A 20979-nucleotide genomic window follows, 5' to 3' on the forward strand; every position below is an offset into this window, starting at 1 on the left:
GAGTTACAACAGCACAAGAAGTGTTCGTTGGGAGCTTAACCCCTGTGCGGCCTCCGTCCCGTATGCGGGACGGAAATCCAGCGAAAAATCCTATCGCCATTAGCATAACAAAATTATATAGTTTTATAGATACACCTCTCCTGAATCGAACCACGTTGTCCGATTTCAAAAAGGCTTTACAGCAAAAGCAAAACATTAGATTATGTTAGAGGAGTATATCGTAAAAGTAGCCACATAGCCATTTTCCGACCAACCACATGCATCACAAATAACCAAAAAACAGCTAAATGCAGCACTAACCTTTGACAATCTTCATCAGATGTCACACCTAGGACATCATGTTACACAATACATGCATTCTTTTGTTCGATAAAGTTCATATTTATATATAAAAACAGCATTTTACATCGGTGCGTAACGTTGACTAACTATTTTCCCTCAAATGCATCCGATGAAACAGCGCTACAATTTACTAAATTACTATTCGAAAACATTTTTAAAATGTAATATTGTCAAATCAATTCTAAAAGCTTTAACCTCTCTGGGCTAGGCGGGACGAATTCATCCCACCTACGTAACAGCCACTGGCAGCCTGTGGCGCGATTTTCAAAACCTTAAAAATCCTATTACTTCAATTTCTCAAACATATGACTATTTTACAGCTATTTAAAGACAAGACTCTCGTTAATCTAACCACACTGTCCGATTTCAAAAAGGCTTTACAACGAAAGCAAAACATTAGATTATGTCAGCAGAGTACCAAGCCAGAAATAATCAGACACCCATTTTTCAAGCCAGCATATAATGTCACCAAAACCCAGAAGACAGCTAAATGCAGCACTCACCTTTGATGATCTTCATCAGATGACAACCCTAGGACATTATGTTATACAATACATGCATGTTTTGTTCAATCAAGTTCATATTTATATCAAAAACCAGCTTTTTACATTAGCATGTGACGTTCAGAACTAGCATACCCCCCGCAAACTTCCGGGGAATTCGCTAACATTTTACTAAATTACTCACGATAAACGTTCACAAAAAGCATAACAATTATTTTAAGAATTATAGATACAGACCTCCTCTATGCACTCGATATGTCCGATTTTAAAATAGCTTTTTGGTGAAAGCACATTTTGCAATATTCTAAGTACATAGCCCAGGCATCACGGGCTCGCTATTTAGACACCCGGCAAGTTTAGCACTCACCATAATCATATTTACTATTATAAAAGTTTGATTACCTTTTGTTGTCTTCGTCAGAATGCACACCCAGGACTGCTACTTCAATAACAAATGTTGGTTTGGTCCAAAATAATCCATCGTTATATCCGAATAGCGGCGTTTTGTTCGTGCGTTCCAGACACTATCCGAAATAGTAAAGAAGTGTCGCGCGCATGGCGCAATTCGTGACAATAAAATTCTAAATATGCCATTACCGTACTTCGAAGCATGTCAACCGCTGTTTAAAATAAATTTTTACGCCATTTTTCTCGTAGAAAAGCGATAATATTCCGACAGGGAATCTCCTTTTCGGCAAACAGAGGAAAAAATCCCAAAGGCGGGGGCAGTCGGGTCATGCGCATAAGCCCAGTGTCCCTTGATCGGCCACTTGAGAAAGGCGATAATGTGTTTCAGCCTGGGGCTGGAATGACGACATTCTGTTTTTTCCCGGGCTCTGAGCGCCTATGGACGACGTGGGAAGTGTCACGTTAGAGCAGAGATCCTTAGTAAATGATAGAGATGGAAAAGAAGTTCAAGAAATGGTCAGACAGGCCACTTCCTGTAAAGGAATCTCTCAGGTTTTGACCTGCCATTTGAGTTCTGTTATACTCACAGACACCATTCAAACAGTTTTAGAAAATTTAGGGTGTTTTCTATCCATATGTAATAAGTATATGCATATCTAGTTACTGGGTAGGAGTGGTAACCAGATTAAATCGGGTATGTTTTTTATCCAGCCGTGTCAATACTGCCCCCTATCCTAAACAGGTTAACAAGAGCAAGGTATTGTGTTTCATTTTAAAACAGCATCACATTTTGTAAAAGATTTATAGATGAATATCTCTTGAAAGCACCTGTAATGCCAGATTTAAAAATAACTTTACTGGGTAATCACACTTTGCGATAAAAGGGCGATACTCAGAACAATAGGCTAGCAATACTGGTCAGCGCCATCTTGGAACAATCGCATATCAAATCTAGTCTTGTATACTATTGTCAATAATCCCTTACCTTTGATTATCTTCATCCTTAGGCACTTCCAGGAATCCCAGGTCCACAACAAATGTATTTTCGTTCGAAAAAGTTCATCCTTTATGTTCCATTAGCTTGTTGTTGTTAGCGCGTTCTGAAGGCTGCTCCAAAAGTTCCGACATGCGCGGGGCTACTCTTTCAACAAAATGCATTTTTTTCTTATTTAGGTTCGTTCAAACATGTCAAATGTTGTATAACATAAATCTTTAGGGCCTTTTTCAACTAGAGCTCCAATAAGATTCGAGGGGGACGATTGCATTGTATTTCAAAACGTTTCGAAAGGGGAGGGTAGCTAGGGGCGCCGGCGTCATAATGGTGATGGCCCTCTCCGTGTGACCACGTTCCACAGCGTGTCATTCTGTCAGTTTTCACAGTAGGAGACTCAAATCACTTTGTAAAGACTGGGGACATCTAGTGGAAGCAATAGGAAGTGCTCAATGAACCATAGCTCACGGTGTGATTAATAGGCAACGTGATGAAGTTGAGTCGGCAATTCAGAATTCCACTTCCTGTTTCAATCTGTCTCGGGGTTTTGACTGCCATATGAGTTCTGTTATACTCACAGACACCATTCAAACAGTTTTAGAAACGTTAGGGCGTTTTCTATCCACAAGTATTATATGCATATCCTAGCTTCTGAGTTTGAGTAGTAGGCCATTTAAAATGGGCACGAATGTTTTTCAAAATGCGCTGTGGCGCCCCCTATCCTAGGTTAATGAAATGGGTTTCCATGGCCGAGCAGCCGCACTCAAGCCTAAGATCCCCATACGCAATGCCAAGTGTTGGCTAGAGTGGTGTAAAGCTCACCTCTGTTGGACTCTGGAGCTGTGGAAACGCGTTCTCTGGAGTGATGAATCACGCTTCACCATCTGGCAGTCTGACAGACAAATCTGTGTTTGACGGATGCCAGGAGAACACTACCTGCCCAAATGCATAGTGCCGACTGTAAAGTTTGGTGGAGGAAGAATAATAGTCTGGAGGTGTTTTTCATGGTTTGGGCTATTCCACCTAGTTTCAGTGAAGGAAATCTTACATTAACCTTCTAGACGATTCTGTGCTTCCATCTTTGTGACAACAGTTTGGGGAAGGCCCTTTCCTGTGTCAGCATGACAATGCCCCAACGCACAAAGCGAGGTCCATACAGAAATGGTTTGTCGAGATCGGTGTGAAAGAACTTGACTGACCTGCACAGAGCCATGACCTCAACCCCATCGAAAACCTTTGGGATGAATCGGAATGCCGACTGCGAGCCTGGCCTAATCGCCCAGCATCAGTGCCCGCTCTCACTAATGCTATTGTGGCTGAATGAAAGCAAGTCCCCGTAGCAATGTTTCAACATCTAGTGGAAAGCGTTCCCAGAAGAGTGGAGGCTGTTATAGCAGCAAAGGGGGGACCAACTCCGTATTAATGCCTATGATGTGAAACGAGATGTTCAATGAGCATGTGCCCACATACTTTTGGTCATGTGTATATATCGATAGACAGTACCAGTCAAAAGTTTGGACTACTCATTTCAGGGTTTTTATTTATTTTTACTATTTTGAAGAACTTTGAAAGTTTCTTCAAATGCAGTCGTAAAAACCATCAAGAGCAATGGGGAAACTGGCTAATGCGTTTAAGCCCATCAGTTGTGTTGTGACAAGGTAGGGGTGTTATACAGAAGATAGCCCTAGTTGGTAAAATACCAAGTCCATATTATGGCAAGAACAGGTCAATTAAGCAAAGAGAAACAACAGTCCATCATTACTTTAAGACATGAATGTCAGTCAAACTTTAAAAGTTTCTTCAAGTGCAGTTGCAAAAACCATCAAGCGCTATGATGAAACTGGCTCTCATGAGGACCGCCACGGGAATGGAAGATCCACAGTTAACTCTGCTGCAGAGGATAAATTCATTAGAATTAACTGCACTTCAGATTGCAGCCCAAATAAATGCTTCATGGAGTTCAAGTAACAGACACATCTCAACATCAAGTGTTCAGAGAAGACCGCGTCAATCAGGCCTTTATGGTCAAATTGCTTCAAAGAAACCACTACTAAAGGACAACAATAAGAAGAAGAGACTTGCATGGGCCAAGAAACAAGAGCAATGGACATTAGACTGAGTCCAAATGTGAGAATCTTTGTTCCAACTGCCGTGTCTTTGTGAGACGCAGAGTAGGTGAACGGATGATCTCCGCATGTATGGTTCCAACCATGAAGCATGGAGGAGGAGGTGTGATGGTGTGGGGGTTCTATGCATTCTGCAGCGATACGCAACCCCATCTGGTTTGCACTTAGTGGGACTATCATTTGTTTTTCATCAGGACAATGACCCAACACACCTTCAGGCTGTGTAAGAGCAATTTGACCAAGAGGGAGAGTGATGGAGTGCTGCATCAGCTGACCTGGCCTCCACAATCACCCGACTTCAACCAAATTGAGATGGTTTGGGATGAGTTGGACCGCAGAGAGAAGGAAAAGCAGCCAACAAGTGCTCAGCATGTGTCGAAACTCCTTCAAGAATGTTGAAAAAGCATTCCAGGGCAAAGCTGGTTGAAAGAATACCAAGTTTGGCCACACCTACTCAAAACAAATGATAGTCCCACTAAGCACAAACCAGATGGGATGTCGTATTGCTGCAGAATGGCAAAACCAAAAATCTCTTTGGACTCATCAGACCAAAGGACAGATTTCCACCCCCCAAAAATTTTTATGCGACTTTTGGTTTGTTCATTATAAGACATTTGAAAGAATTAATGCTTTTGCTTTTGATATTTAAGTATATTTTTAATTACATTTACTTTTGATACTTAAGTATATTTAAAACCAAATACATTTAGACTTTTAATCAAGTAGTATTTTACCAGGTGACTTTCACTTTTACTTAAGTAATTTTCTATGAAGGTATCTTTATTTTTATTGAAGTATGACAATTGGGTACTTTTTCCACCACGGCATGTCACCAAATAATTTATTAAATCACACTATTTTGCAATGAAGGTCTTCAGTAGCCTCAACAGCACTCTGTAGGGTAGTGGCATGGTGTAGCCGGAGGACAGCTAGCTTCTGTCCTCATCTGGATACATTGACTTCAGTACAAAACCCAGGAGGCTCATGGTTCTCACCCCCTTCTATAGACTTACAAAGTAATTTGTGACATCTTCTGGAGGACAACCTCCAACTTATCAGAGCTCTTGCAGCATTAACTGGCATGTTGTCCACCCAATCAAAGTATCAGAGAATGAATCTAGTGCTGAAAGCATAAGCTACAGCTAGCTAGCACTAAAGCTGTCATGGCTGTCTGAAGAATGGGACCAAGGTGCAGCATGTGTTTCGTTCCACATTTTATTATAACTGTGAAACTATGCAAGACATACAAATAAACTACTAAACAAAATAACAAACCATGATGAAGAGGTGAAACATACACTACCTCAAAATAATCTCCCACAAAACCTAGTGGGAAAAACAACAACTTAAATATGATCCCCAATTAGAGACAACGATGACCAGCTGCCTCTAATTGGAGATCATCCCCCCCCAAAAAAAACATAGAAATACAGAAACTAGAACCCCACATAGAAATACAGAAACTAGACAAAACCCCAACATAGAAAAAAGAAACTAGAACCAACATAGACATAAATAAACTAGACAAAAACCCCTGTCACGCCCTGACCTACTCTACCATAGAAAATAAAAGCTTTCTATGGTCAGGACGTGACAAAAGCTCATAAAATGTAGTGAGTAGTTGACACAAAGAGAGAGAAGGACAATAGTTGAACAAATTATTTTCTTTCAAAATTAAGGAGAAGCAAGAGGGAGAGCGAGAGCTAGCTATATTTTGTTGTATTTTTTTCCACTTTCACTTACTTAGATAGCGAATGCAGCTAGCTAGTTTAGCCTACTCAAACACCCAGAGGAAAAAGAGAGGGATGCTATGTTATCTAGCTGGCGATGGCTATCCAACGCTGGAATTCTTTCAAGTCGAGGTAAGCTTTTGGTTCTATGAATTTATTGCCACCAGGGCCTGCTGGTGTAACTGCTAAACTGCTTGGTGCTGACTGTACAGTGTACTGCATGATTGTAGCGGGTTTACTAATGCATTAGTTCTAGTAGCTATGTTGACTATGACGTGTGTATCTGTTAGCAGATATGATTTGAAGGTTTGGCTTGGAACGTTTTTTTTTGGTCACAGACAGCTGATATGTTGTGTTGTCCACAAGTGAAGGGAAAAGGTGAGAGGAGAAGAGCGCGTAGATCCGAGGAGGAATTAAACAACAATCAAAGGGATCATGCTATTTGTATGTGGCTGCAACTGTGTTTGCATGTGATCAGGGGTGTATTAATTCAGCCAATTCTGTTGAAAAACGTTTCTTAAAACGGAAGCAAACGGAACGAACGGCGGATAAACATACCTGAATTTGTCCAATAGAAACTCTTGTTTGCAACTGTTGGACTAATGATTACATCCTAGATCAGCTAGATCCAGGCAAGAGTGTGCAAGGCGGTATTGAATGTGTCCTGTGCACCTATGTTTGTCAGGAATCCTGCTTCCTGAGTCTGGTTCTGCCTGAGCTGACTGGTTTTTTGTTTGGAGTGTTGTCTAGGTTCCTGAACGCACCCTGTCTGGTTGCTAGGCAACGAAGTTAGGCGGGAGATCTAGTGATTACCCGCACCTGCATCTCATCAACCTTCTGCACACCTGGTCCTGATCATCACCTCTTCTTAAGCCCTGAGCTGACATCCATTCCCTGCCGGATCGTTAGCAACAAACAGTATGTTGTGCCAGCGTATCAGCCTCATGTTTCCTGAGTTTGTTTTGTACTTGTTGCTGGTTACTCACTCCCGTTTACTCTGTCTACAGTCATTCTCCCGGAACATTCAACTCCCTTGCCTGGCCGTCGGTGGATACAGTGACTTCATTGGATCAACCCATTTACTCTCATCACCTCCGCTGCCGCTCCGTCTCCTGGATTACTCAATATACACATCAAGACTACCAATAAATAGTCACTTTCATTTTACTCACCTTGTCCTGGTCTGGTTCTGTCTTAGAATCGTGACAATGTTGTAAACATTCATTCATAGGCTAAGTTGTAGCAACCTCATGACGGATATAGGGAAAATTTGAGTATCATGTAGTAGCCTAAACCTATCGACGTTATGCTGACCTGGGTGAATTAAATATGAATGACAGTCATCCATTATGCTGTAATCGAAATAAGGCCGTGCTCATAAAAAAAATGATCGTCCTCCCTCAACTTAATTTGTGGCGGTCGGTGCTGTTTATGTTGAAACAACTTTGATTCAACCAGTGTGCCCAGTGGGTAGCAGTTATATTAGGTGCAAGATCTTTCGTCCTTGTGAGGCACTTAAGCTCTACAAAAAATCAGGTGTTTCTGTTTAGTTGTCTCCTAACTGATGAATTGTCTCCATCAATAAGATGATGCAATTATTTTCACAGTTTCACTCTAGAATTTTTGCTCCAAAATGCATTTGAGTGTCTGTCTAGAGTAATGTAATATAACTCTACTCTTACCTGTCTGTGGAGTTAAACTTTTAAAGATGCACTATGCAGAAATCGCTCAGCCATTTCTTGGTTGCTAAAATTCTAATTGTTCACCTCATTTCAGTTTGTGACAATAAGCAGTCATTGTGTAGAGAATCATTGCTGATGTAAAAAAAATGTAAATAACTAAACTGCAAAATGGGGAGCATAGAAATACTACAAATAGAACAGAACTACTGCTTCTTAGTCTTGCTTTCAACTGGAATTAAAGATTTATAATTACAATTCTATGTGAATTTGGTTGGGTCACACAAAAAGTGACATATTGTAGCTTTAAGGTAAAACGCTTCACATACAGCAGTTTCAGTTTTGCAGTGGTCTGACTGAGGTGGTCACACAGCCCAAGTGGAGGTTTTTATGGGGGAGGCTAGAAATGTTAACTACATAACTGAAGATGGGATTTGGTTGTTGAGTGCTTCCAATGCAATTCTGTGTTCTGGATTTTAGCACTTAATGCTAATGTTGCCAATTCTTCAGCACTTCAGAACTGTACCATTCTATTCACCATTGATTCATATTTCCTAGTTTATTTTGTGCTAACATCACTTAATAAAACAAATGTACTCATTGAAACAGCAATAAAAAGCTATAAATATAGGCTACTGCAATAGAGGAAGGCAGGAGGAAATGGTAATTTTAAAGATCTCCACACCCTCTGATACATGCATGTTTCCGCTCCAGTGGAATATACTGTATGTGTGCAAATTGCATCCCTCCTGGCCTCACCAGAGACCTGGTTGACAGCCAAGGCCTGGGCAGACAAATTATCATTAACACATACAGCCGGGGTCAAGTGTTGAGGGCCATGTAGTATCGGTGATCTATATCTGTCTATATTAGTTACTATGCTGTTACTACGCAGCAGGTCGCAACTTTGGTTTATCCAGTCGGATAAACACTCCAAACAGCCTACCCGACCGCTCGGAAGCATCCGCATGGTCCTAAAGCACACCGTTGACTAGTTTTGTATCACATTCCAATGATAAAACTGGGGGGGACAAAAATGCAATTTCAGAATGTGGGGGACCCTCCCCAGTGAAAGTTTCACCCCTGCTAAGCAGTAATGTATTATGGCAGTGTTATGTTACGACAGCTAATAGAAAGTGCACATGGGCACTATTGGTCCGGGGGCTGTGTGGCAAGAGTGTCATATTCGTGTATGTAGGTGGCAGGGAAGTCAGGCGCAGGAGAAACCAAGTTGGTTAATATGGCGTATTTAATTTTTTTTAAACTCCAAAACCAAAGTACAAAATAAATGGGTAAAGTATACCCGTCGCACACCGATACACAAACCCACGTAACATAACGTTCCGGAACTCCAATTTGAGCAGCAGCAGCTGAAAAATGAGCTCCTACAAATATTGAAATTTACATGGTTTTTAGAGTGAAGTACATCGGAAAAAAGCAAAAGAAAACTGCAAGACTGAATAGGAGAAAAAACAAGCAACAAACAAAGAAGATAGGCTTTTGAAAAATAACTATTTTTCATAAAATTGTAGTTATCTTAGCTAGCTGAATTGTTTACCAGTTGCTAAGCAGTTGCTAGGGACTCTTTTGGAAGAAGCTAGCTAGCTAACGAAGAACAACAAAGAATATCTAGTTAACCTCTATGGGCTAGGTGGGACGCTTACCTACGTAACAGCCACTGGCAGCCTGTGGCGCGATTTTCAAAACGTTAAAAATCCTATTACTTCAATTTCTCAAACATATGACTATTTTACAGCTATTTAAAGACAAGACTCTCGTTAATCTAACCACACTGTCCGATTTCAAAAAGGCCAGTGTCCCTTGATCGGCCACTTGAGAAAGGCGATAATGTGTTTCAGCCTGGGGCTGGAATGACGACATTCTGATTTTTCCCGGGCTCTGAGCGCCTATGGACGACGTGGGAAGTGTCACGTTAGAGCAGAGATCCTTAGTAAATGATAGAGATGGAAAAGAAGTTCAAGAAATGGTCAGACAGGCCACTTCCTGTAAAGGAATCTCTCAGGTTTTGACCTGCCATTTGAGTTCTGTTATACTCACAGACACCATTCAAACAGTTTTAGAAAATTTAGGGTGTTTTCTATCCATATGTAATAAGTATATGCATATTCTAGTTACTGGGTAGGAGTGGTAACCAGATTAAATCGGGTATGTTTTTTATCCAGCCGTGTCAATACTGCCCCCTAGCCCTAACAGGTTAACAGAAGAAAAGAAAGAGAAAATCAGGACAGAAGAAAAAGGATATCAAAGTGAAACAGTTCTCTAAAGACACAAGAGACAATAATACAAGAAACAACACTTCTGTAGCTTGTCAACTATGTGTCTGTCTATCCCTGTTCTCTCCCCTCTGCACAGGCCATACAAACGCTTCACACCGCGTGGCCGCTGCCACTCTAACCTGGTGGTCCCAGCGCGCACGACCCACGTGGAGTTCCAGGTCTCCGGCAGCCTCTGGAACTGCCGGTCTGCAGCCAACAAGGCTGAGTTCATCTCAGCCTATGCTACCCTCCAGTCCCTAGACTTCCTGGCGCTGACGGAAACATGGATTACCACAGATAACACTGCTACTCCTACTGCTCTCTCTTCGTCTGCCCACGTGTTCTCGCATACCCCTAGAGCATCGAGCCAGCGGGGTGGTGGCACTGGAATCCTCATCTCTCCCAAGTGGACATTCTCTCTTTCTCCCCTGACCCATCTGTCTATCTCCTCATTTGAATTCCATGCTGTCACAGTTACCAGCCCTTTCAAGCTTAACCTGTTAGGGCTAGGGGGCAGCATTTGCACGTCTGGATAAAAAAATGTACCCGATTTAATCTGGTTACTAATCCTACCCAGTAACTAGAATATGCATATACTTATTATATATGGATAGAAAACACTCTAAAGTTTCTAAAACTGTTTGAATGGTGTCTGTGAGTATAACAGAACTCAATTGGCAGGCAAAACCCTGAGACATTTTCTGACAGGAAGTGGATACCTGATGTGTTGTATTACCTTTAACCTGTTGGGTCTAGGGGGCAGCATTTGCACGTCTGGATAAAAAAAATGTACCCGATTTAATCTGGTTACTAATCCTACCCAGTAACTAGAATATGCATATACTTATTATATATGGATAGAAAACACTCTAAAGTTTCCAAAACTGTTTGAATGGTGTCTGTGAGTATAACAGAACTCATTTGGCAGGCAAAACCCTGAGACATTTTCTGACAGGAAGTGGATACCTGATGTGTTGTATTGACTTTAAACCTATGCCATTGAAAAACACAGGGGTTTAGGAATATTTTGGCACTTCCTATTGCTTCCACTAGATGTCACCAGCCTTTACAAAGTGTTTTGAGTCTTCTGGAGGGAGATCTGACCGAACAAGAGCCATGGAACGGTGATGTCCCATTAGACACCTGGCGCGCTAGTTCATGTTGGGTACCCTCGTTCCAATACGTTATAAAAGAGTATGCATTCGTCCACCTTGAATATTATTCATGTTCTGGTTAAAACCTCTTGGGGCTAGGTGGGACGCTAGCGTGCCACCCGTGGTGCACTCCATCAACAGCAGGTGCATTTCAAGAGCGGCAAATTTGAATCCAAATAAATGTCAAAATTCAAATTTTTCAAAAATACAACTATGTTACACCATTTGAAAGATAAACATCTCCTTAATCTAACCACGTTTTACGATTTCAAAAAGGTTTTACGGCGAAAGCATAAATTTTGAGTATGTTAGGACAGTACATTTACAAGAGTTGTGTGTAATGTTTTGTCAAGTCAAAGACAGGGTCACCAAAACCATAAAACCAGCTAAAATGATGCACTAACCTTTTACAATCTCCATCAGATGACACTCCTAGGACATTATGTTAGACAATGCATGCATTTTTTGTTCTATCAAGTTCATATTTATATCCAAAAACAGCGTTTTACTATGGCATTGATGTTGAGGAAATCGTTTCCCTCCAATAACCGGCAGTCAAGTCAGCGTCACAAATTAAATAATTAAAATTAGAAAACATTGGTAAAATATTATATTGTCATTTAAAGAATTATAGATTTACATCTTTTGAACGCAATCAACTTGCCAGATTTAAAAATAACCTTACTGGGAAATCACACTTTGCAATAATCTGAGCACTGCGCCCAGAAAAATACGCGTTGCGATACAGACTAGACGTCATGTTGGGGAGATCTAAAATCGAAAATACTATGTAAATAATCCATTACCTTTGATTCTCTTCATCAGATGTCACTTCCAGGTATCACAGGTCCATAACGAATGTAGTTTTGTTCAAAAAAGCTCATCATTTATGTCCAAAAATCTCCGTCTCGTTAGCACATGATGTAAGCCAGCCGGACTTCTCGTCATGAACGAGGGGAAAAAATATATTTCCGTTCGTTCAAACATGTCAAACGTTGTATAGCATAAATCATTAGGGCCTTTTTTAACCAGAACATGAATAATATTCAAGGTGGACGAATGCATACTCTTTTATAACGTATTGGAACGAGGGTACCCAACATCAACTCGCGCGCAAGGTGTCTAATGGGCCATCATCGTTCCATGGCTCTTGTTCGGTCAGATCGCCCTCCAGAAGACTCAAAACACTTTGTAAAGGCTGGTGACATCTAGTGGAAGCAATAGGAAGTGCCAAAATATTCCTAAACCCCTGTGTTTTTCAATGGGATAGGTTTAAAGTCAATACAACACATCAGGTATCCACTTCCTGTCAGAAAATGTCTCAGGGTTTTGCCTGCCAAATGAGTTCTGTTATACTCACAGACACCATTCAAACAGTTTTGGAAACTTTAGAGTGTTTTCTATCCATATATAATAAGTATATGCATATTGTAGTTACTGGGTAGGATTAGTAACCAGATTAAATCGGGTACATTTTTTTTATCCAGACGTGCAAATGCTGCCCCCTAGACCCAACAGGTTAAAAAAGGCCCTAATGATTTATGCTATACAACGTTTGACATGTTTGAACGAACGGAAATATATTTTTTCCCCTCGTTCATGACGAGAAGTCCGGCTGGCTTACATCATGTGCTAACAAGACGGAGATTTTTGGACATAAATGATGAGCTTTTTTGAACAAAACTACATTCGTTATGGACCTGTGATACCTGGAAGTGACATCTGATGAAGAGAATCAAAGGTAATGGATTATTTACATAGTATTTTCGATTTTAGATCTCCCCAACATGACGTCTAGTCTGTATCGCAACGCGTATTTTTCTGGGCGCAGTGCTCAGATTATTGCAAAGTGTGATTTCCCAGTAAGGTTATTTTTAAATCTGGCAAGTTGATTGCGTTCAAGAGATGTAAATCTATAATTCTTTAAATGACCATATAATATTTTACCAATGTTTTCTAATTTTAATTATTTAATTTCTGACGCTGACTTGACTGCCGGTTATTGGAGGGAAACGATTTCCTCAACATCAATGCCATAGTAAAACGCTGTTTTTGGATATAAATATGAACTTGATAGAACTAAAAATGCATGCATTGTCTAACATAATGTCCTAGGAGTGTCATCTGATGGAGATTGTAAAAGGTTAGTGCATCATTTTAGCTGGTTTTATGGTTTTGGTGACCCTGTCTTTGACTTGACAAAACATTACACACAACTCTTGTAAATGTACTGTCCTAACATACTCTAAATTTATGCTTTCGCCGTAAAACCTTTTTGAAATCGTAAAACGTGGTTAGATTAAGGAGATGTTTATCTTTCAAATGGTGTAACATAGTTGTATTTTTGAAAAATTTGAATTTTGACATTTATTTGGATTCAAATTTGCCGCTCTTGAAATGCACCTGCTGTTGATGGAGTGCACCACGGGTGGCACGCTAGCGTCCCACCTAGCCCCAAGAGGTTAAACCTATCCCATTGAAAAACACAGGGGCTGAGGAATATTTTGGCACTTCCTATTGCTTCCACTAGATGTCACCAGCCTTTACAAAGTGTTTTGAGTCTTCTGGAGGGAGATCTGACCGAACAAGAGCCATGGAACGATGATGTCCCATTAGACACCTGGCGCGCGAGTTCATGTTGGGTACCCTCGTTCCAACACGTTATAAAAGAGTATGCATTCGTCCACCTTGAATATTATTCATGTTCTGGTTAAAAAAGGCCCTAATGATTTATGCTATACAACGTTTGACATGTTTGAACGAACGTAAATATATTTTTTCCCCTCGTTCATGACGAGAAGTCCGGCTGGCTTAGATCATGTGCTAACAAGACGGAGATTTTTGGACATAAATGATGAGCTTTTTTGAACAAAACTACATTCGTTATGGACCTGTGATACCTGGAAGTGACATCTGATGAAGAGAATCAAAGGTAATGGATTATTTACATAGTATTTTCGATTTTAGATCTCCCCAACATGACGTCTAGTCTGTATCGCAACGCGTATTTTTCTGGGCGCAGTGCTCAGATTATTGCAAAGTGTGATTTCCCAGTAAGGTTATTTTTAAATCTGGCAAGTTGATTGCGTTCAAGAGATGTAAATCTATAATTCTTTAAATGACAATATAATATTTTACCAATGTTTTCTAATTTTAATTATTTAATTTGTGACGCTGACTTGACTGCCGGTTATTGGAGGGAAACGATTTCCTCAACATCAATGCCATAGTAAAACGCTGTTTTTGGATATAAATATGAACTTGATAGAACTAAAAATGCATGCATTGTCTAACATAATGTCCTAGGAGTGTCATCTGATGGAGATTGTAAAAGGTTAGTGCATCATTTTAGCTGGTTTTATGGTTTTGGTGACCCTGTCTTTGACTTGACAAAACATTACACACAACTCTTGTAAATGTACTGTCCTAACATACTCTAAATTTATGCTTTCGCCGTAAAACCTTTTTGAAATCGTAAAACGTGGTTAGATTAAGGAGATGTTTATCTTTCAAAGGGTGTAAAATAGTTGTATGTTTGAAAAATTTGAATTTTGACATTTATTTGGATTAAAATTTGCCGCTCTTGAAATGCACCTGCTGTTGATGGAGTGCACCACGGGTGGCACGCTAGCGTCCCACCTAGCCCATAGAGGTTAACCTCCCCACGTCTACCTTTGACTCATTCCTCTCTGCCTCCTTCTTTCCACTCCTCTCCTCTTTTGACCTCACCCTCTCACCTTCCCCCCCTACTCACAAGGCAGGCAATACGCTTGACCTCATCTTTACTAGATGCTGTTCTTCCACTAATCTCATTGCAACTCCCCTCCAAATCTCCGACCACTACCTTGTATCCTTTTCCCTCTTGCTCTCATCCAACACTTCTCACTCTGCCCCTACTCGGATGGTATTGCGCCGTCCCAACCTTCGCTCTCTCTCTCCCGCTACTCTCTCCTCTTCCATCCTATCATCTCTTCCCTCTGCTCAAACCTTCTCCAACCTATCTCCTGATTCTGCCTCCTCAACCCTCCTCTCCTCCCTTTCTGCATCCTTTGATTTTCTCTGTCCCCTATCCTCCAGGCCGGCTCGGTCCTCCCCTCCTGCTCCGTGGCTCGACGACTCACTACGAGCTCACAGAACAGGGCTCCGGGCAGCCGAGCGGAAATGGAGGAAAACTCGCCTCCCTGCGGACCTGGCATCCTTTCACTCCCTCCTCTCTACATTCTCCTCTTCTGTCTCTGCTGCTAAAGCCACTTTCTACCACTCTAAATTCCAAGCATCTGCCTCTAACCCTAGGAAGCTCTTTGCTACCTTCTCCTCCCTCCTGAATCCTCCTCCCCCTCCCCCCCCTCCTCCCTCTCTGCGGATGACTTCGTCAACCATTTTGAAAAGAAGGTTGACGATATCCGATCCTCGTTTGCTAAGTCAAACGACACCGCTGGTCCTGCTCACACTGCCCTACCCTGTGCTTTGACCTCTTTCTCCCCTCTCTCTCCAGATGAAATCTCGCGTCTTGTGACGGCCGGCCGCCCAACAACCTGCCCACTTGACCCTATCCCCTCCTCTCTTCTCCAGACCATTTCCGGAGACCTTCTCCCCTACCTCACCTCGCTCATCAACTCATCCTTGACCGCTGGCTACGTCCCTTCCGTCTTCAAGAGAGCGAGAGTTGCACCCCTTCTGAAAAAACCTACACTCGATCCCGCCGATGTCAACAACTACAGACCAGTATCCCTTCTTTCTTTTCTCTCCAAAACTCTTGAACGTGCCGTCCTTGGCCAGCTCTCCTGCTATCTCTCTTCTTGATCCTAATCAGTCAGGTTTCAAGACTGGGCATTCAACTGAGACTGCTCTTCTCTGTGTCACGGAGGCTCTCCGCACTGCTAAAGCTAACTCTCTCTCCTCTGCTCTCATCCTTCTAGACCTATCTGCTGCCTTTGATACTGTGAACCATCAGATCCTCCTCTCCACCCTCTCCGAGTTGGGCATCTCCGGCGCGGCCCACGCTTGGATTGCGTCCTACCTGACAGGTCGCTCCTACCAGGTGGCGTGGCGAGAATCTGTCTCCGCACCATGCGCTCTCACCACTGGTGTCCCCCAGGGCTCTGTTCTAGGCCCTCTCCTATTCTCGCTATACACCAAGTCACTTGGCTCTGTCATATCCTCACATGGTCTCTCCTATCATTGCTATGCAGACGACACACAATTCATCTTCTCCTTTCCCCCTTCTGATAACCAGGCGGCGAATCGCATCTCTGCATGTCTGTCAGACATATCAGTGTGGATGACGGATCACCACCTCAAGCTGAACCTCGGCAAGACGGAGCTGCTCTTCCTCCCGGGGAAGGACTGCCCGTTCCATGATCTCGCCATCACGGTTGAGAACTCCCTTGTGTCCTCCTCCCAGAGTGCTAAGAACCTTGGCGTGATCCTGGACAACACCCTGTCGTTCTCCACTAACATCAAGGCGGTGACCCGATCCTGTAGGTTCATGCTCTACAACATTCGCAGAGTACGACCCTGCCTCACACAGGAAGCGGCGCAGGTCCTAATCCAGGCACTTGTCATCTCCCGTCTAGATTACTGCAACTCGCTGTTGGCTGGGCTCCCTGCCTGTGCCATTGAACCCCTACAACTCATCTAGAACGCCGCAGCCCGTCTGGTGTTCAACCTTCCCAAGTTCTCTCACGTCACCCCGCTCCTCCGCTCTCTCCACTGGCTTCCAGTTGAAGCTCGCATCCGCTACAAGACCATGGTGATTGCCTACGGAGCTGTGAAGCGAACGGCACCTCCATACCTTCAGGCTCTGATCAGGCCCTACACCCAAACAAGGGCGCTGCGTTCATCCACCTCTGGCCTGCTGGCCCCCCTACCTCTGAGGAAGCACAGTTCCCGCTCAGCCCAGTCTAAACTGTTTGCTGCTCTGGCACCCCAATGGTGGAACAAGCTCCCTCATGACGCCAGGACAGCGGAGTCAATCACCACCTTCCGGAGACACCTGAAACCCCACCTCTTTAATGAATACCTAGGATAGGATAAAGTAATCCTTCTAACCCCCCCCCCCCCCCCTTAAAAGATTTAGATGCACTATTGTAAAGTGGTTGTTCCACTGGATATCATAAGGTGAATGCACCAATTTGTAAGTCGCTCTGGATAAGAGCGTCTGCTAAATGACTTAAATGTAAATGTAAAATAACATCACAAACAATCATCGACAAGGACATGAGGCGAAACAGAGGGTTAAATACACAACATGATTAATTGGATTGGAAACAGGTGTGTAGGAAGACAAGACAAAACCAATGGAAAATGAAAAACTGATCAATGATGGCTAGAAGACCGGTGACGTCGACCGCCGAGCACCACCCGAGTAAGGAGGGGCATCGACTTCGGCAGAAGTCGTGACAAAGATATGTTTTTGCTAAATGACACTAAACTGTACTCCTGTCTCTTGTCTGGTGATATTCTCCACATCACAAATATTACAGGCCACCAATTCATTATTACAGCCAGGCTAAGAGGGGCTCCACATGTCTAGACACGGGCCACATTATATGATGAAGAGGGTCGAAATGTGGAGAAGGGTTTTCCTACCTCGCCGTCACTAATCAATCCACAGCCATCCAATCAATACTGTCGGGAGGATTTCATCGATCCAATCTGAGATTTTTACCACAACTTTGACCAAATGTTAATGCATGCTCAACTGGACTTTACTGACAAAGAGTTATTACTAGGCCAATGTAGGGTGTTCTGCAATGAGAAGTTAGAGAAATATTGGAGATGAACAGAGGGCAAAGTCAGATTTAAGACCATAGTTTCATAGTTCATAGTTTGTCAGAATAATGTGTAAGACTAGATACAAACACAACAAGACACAAGCTTGGGTTCCATCCAATTGGCAACAGATTTCCATGTGAATATTCTAAAATCCGCGTAAAGAAAATATGCACATTTTCCCAACAGTGGTGTTTCCACCAAATATTTTCAACACTAACAATAATTTTGTCAGAAAAACTGTTGCTTTAAATAGCAAATGTGTACGCTCTGGTCTTGGCATGTGTGCTCTAGACTACAGCTTGCAGATACAGTGCAGGTAGGCTAGCCTACATGAGATTATTATGGATAAGAGCAAGATTATTTTTAGTTGTCAAACGGCAGCCAAGCATCAATCATCATGTCACCAGAAAAAGATCCTCAATATTTATTGTAAAGGCGCATCAATCTCATTACCGTGCATTTTCTCCACCCTGTGAAGTTCATCACAACATATTTAATCTGTAGCCTAATAAACTGCATGCTTTCCCAAATCTTAGTGGGAGGAACAGACAACATCTCATTACTTGACTCCAAGTTTACTTCAATATGATGGTTATTATATCAATATTTGCGCATAAAGCCATTTCCATTGCCATTTCTCGCATAATTAATTTTACAGACAGAAAAAGATCCCACCACAATGAACGAACAAATTACCTGTCTGCATTTATAAAATTGTATCTAAACTTCCTGTTTCTATCACAGCTGTCGTGAATTTTTTATACGATATGACTCACATAAAATCTGAGGATGGAAATGTGGTTACTGAGAGCAACAGAGAGGGAAAGAGCAGAGGGAGAACTGAGGGACAGAGGGAGGTTTGGTTAATTGTATTCGTGCACCGAGGAATTCCATAACATACAAGCCTGTGCATCTCCATCCAAGATCGATAATGTGAAACACCAGCATAATCAAATCACATATAAACCTTTATGACCCCACTACCTTGGACTGCAAAACCAATTCAGTGTTAACAGCCATACATAGAAGCAAAGCTGAGTGTTAAGTGCTCTGTTTATGCCATATGTCTCTGGTGTTGATCACTGAGCAAAGTGTCAGAAAAATCTCTCTGTCTCACCTTCTGGAGTTTCCAAACCTTGGATTCAGTAATCAGCATCCTTCAACACAGCTCCTCTCCCCTCCTAGTCAAACTACAGCACTGCAGCCACATGGCCCGTAGATTCTTAATCACACGATCTCCAGTGCCATGTAATGCAAGGAATGTCTAAATTGAATGACCATTGGAGTCCAATTTATGTGAATTGGCGTGGCATGACAAATAACATGCTTTATAGAGTCCGTATACTATGTTTACTGCACATATAATCTTAACAATCCAGTTTAATGTTCAATCAGATGATGGGGTGAAAATGCCAGATTGAGTGTTTCTCTGACATTTACCTTTACACAGTTTCACGTCACAACTCTTGTCATAGTAAACATTCACTGTTTTCATTAGGCTTCAATGCAATCAAAAAGAATGATTGTAAAGTTTGCTCTATTTCATTTAGCCTTGATCAGGTCCAACAACAACATTAGCAGCCAGAAGGGTATTCTACAAAGCAAGCTAGATCTACTCAGGGTTTTCTAAAGCTAACCAGCTTCAATTAGCTTCACATGCCAGCTCAGGCTTCATCCATACTACGACGGTGTATATCGCTTGTCTGCTTGCCGCTAAATCTAGCAGGCTTACAACTGCACGTGCATGTCGACATGGCTTGTCGAACGCCAAACTCTTCATTGAGACAATGCTGAAACATCAATCCATGGTCGAGTCAGAGCCACATTTTCATTTGTGCTGATATCAAAATGAAAGAAAAGTTATCTTGCAATTTCAGCAGGCTACGGTGTGAAATAGTCTTTTAGAAGTGCCTTTTTTACTTATCGTTAATGCCGACTTTGGTGTGCGTATCAATTCACAACCACAAGTACTTTTTTCCCCACTGCTATCGATAAAATAATTGTATTAAGTCATACAAAAGTGAATGATGATTAAAATGCATTCTGTCATTACTAAATGTTTAATGTGATATAGAGTACCAGTCAAAAGTTTGGACATGTCACGGCTTTCAAAAGGATCGGACCAAAGTGCAGCGTGGTTGTAGTTCCACATTTTATTAAATTCGTGAAACTTTGCAAAACATAAATAACTGAATTTACAAAACAACAAACCGTGAAGCAGAGAGAAACAAACACTACTCAAAAGATAATCACACACAAAACCCAGGAAGAAAAACCACTACTTAAATATGATCTCCAATCAGAGGTAACAAGGACCAGCTGCCTCCAATTGGAGATCAACCCCCAAATAAACCAACATAGAAATAGAAAAACTAGAACTTAAACATAGAAATAGAAAACATAGAAAAACCCACATTTGCAAACTCTTGAATTCTCTCAACTAGCTTCATGAGAAATGAAGGAGTTCCCACATATGTTGAGCACTTGTTGGCTGCTTTTCCTTCACTTTGCGGTCCAACTCATCCCAAACCATCTCAATTGGGTTGAGGTTGGGTGATTGTGGAGAACAGGTCATCTGATGCAGCACTCCATCACTCTCCTTCTTGGTCAAATATCCCTTACACAGCCTGGATGTGTGTTGTGTCATTGTCCTGTTGAAAAATGAATGATAGTCCCACTAAGTACAAACTAGATGGGATGGCGTATCGCTACAGAATGCTGTGGTAGCCATGCTGGTTAAGTGTGCCTTGAATACTAAATAAATCACAGACAGTGTCACCAGCAAAGCACCCCCACACCATCACACCTCCTCCTCTATGCTTCACGTTGGAAACCACACATGCGGAGATCATCCGTTCACCTACTCTGCATCTCACAAAGACACAGCGGTTGGATCCAACAATCTAAAATTTGGACTCATTAGACCAAAGGACAGATTTCCACCGGTATAATGTCCATTGGGTGTGTTTCTTGTCCCATGCAAGTCTCTTCTT

The sequence above is a fragment of the Salmo salar genome, chromosome 13 (assembly GCF_965601325.2).
Source record: "Salmo salar chromosome 13, fSalSal1, whole genome shotgun sequence".
Classification (NCBI taxonomy): Eukaryota; Metazoa; Chordata; class Actinopteri; order Salmoniformes; family Salmonidae; genus Salmo; species Salmo salar.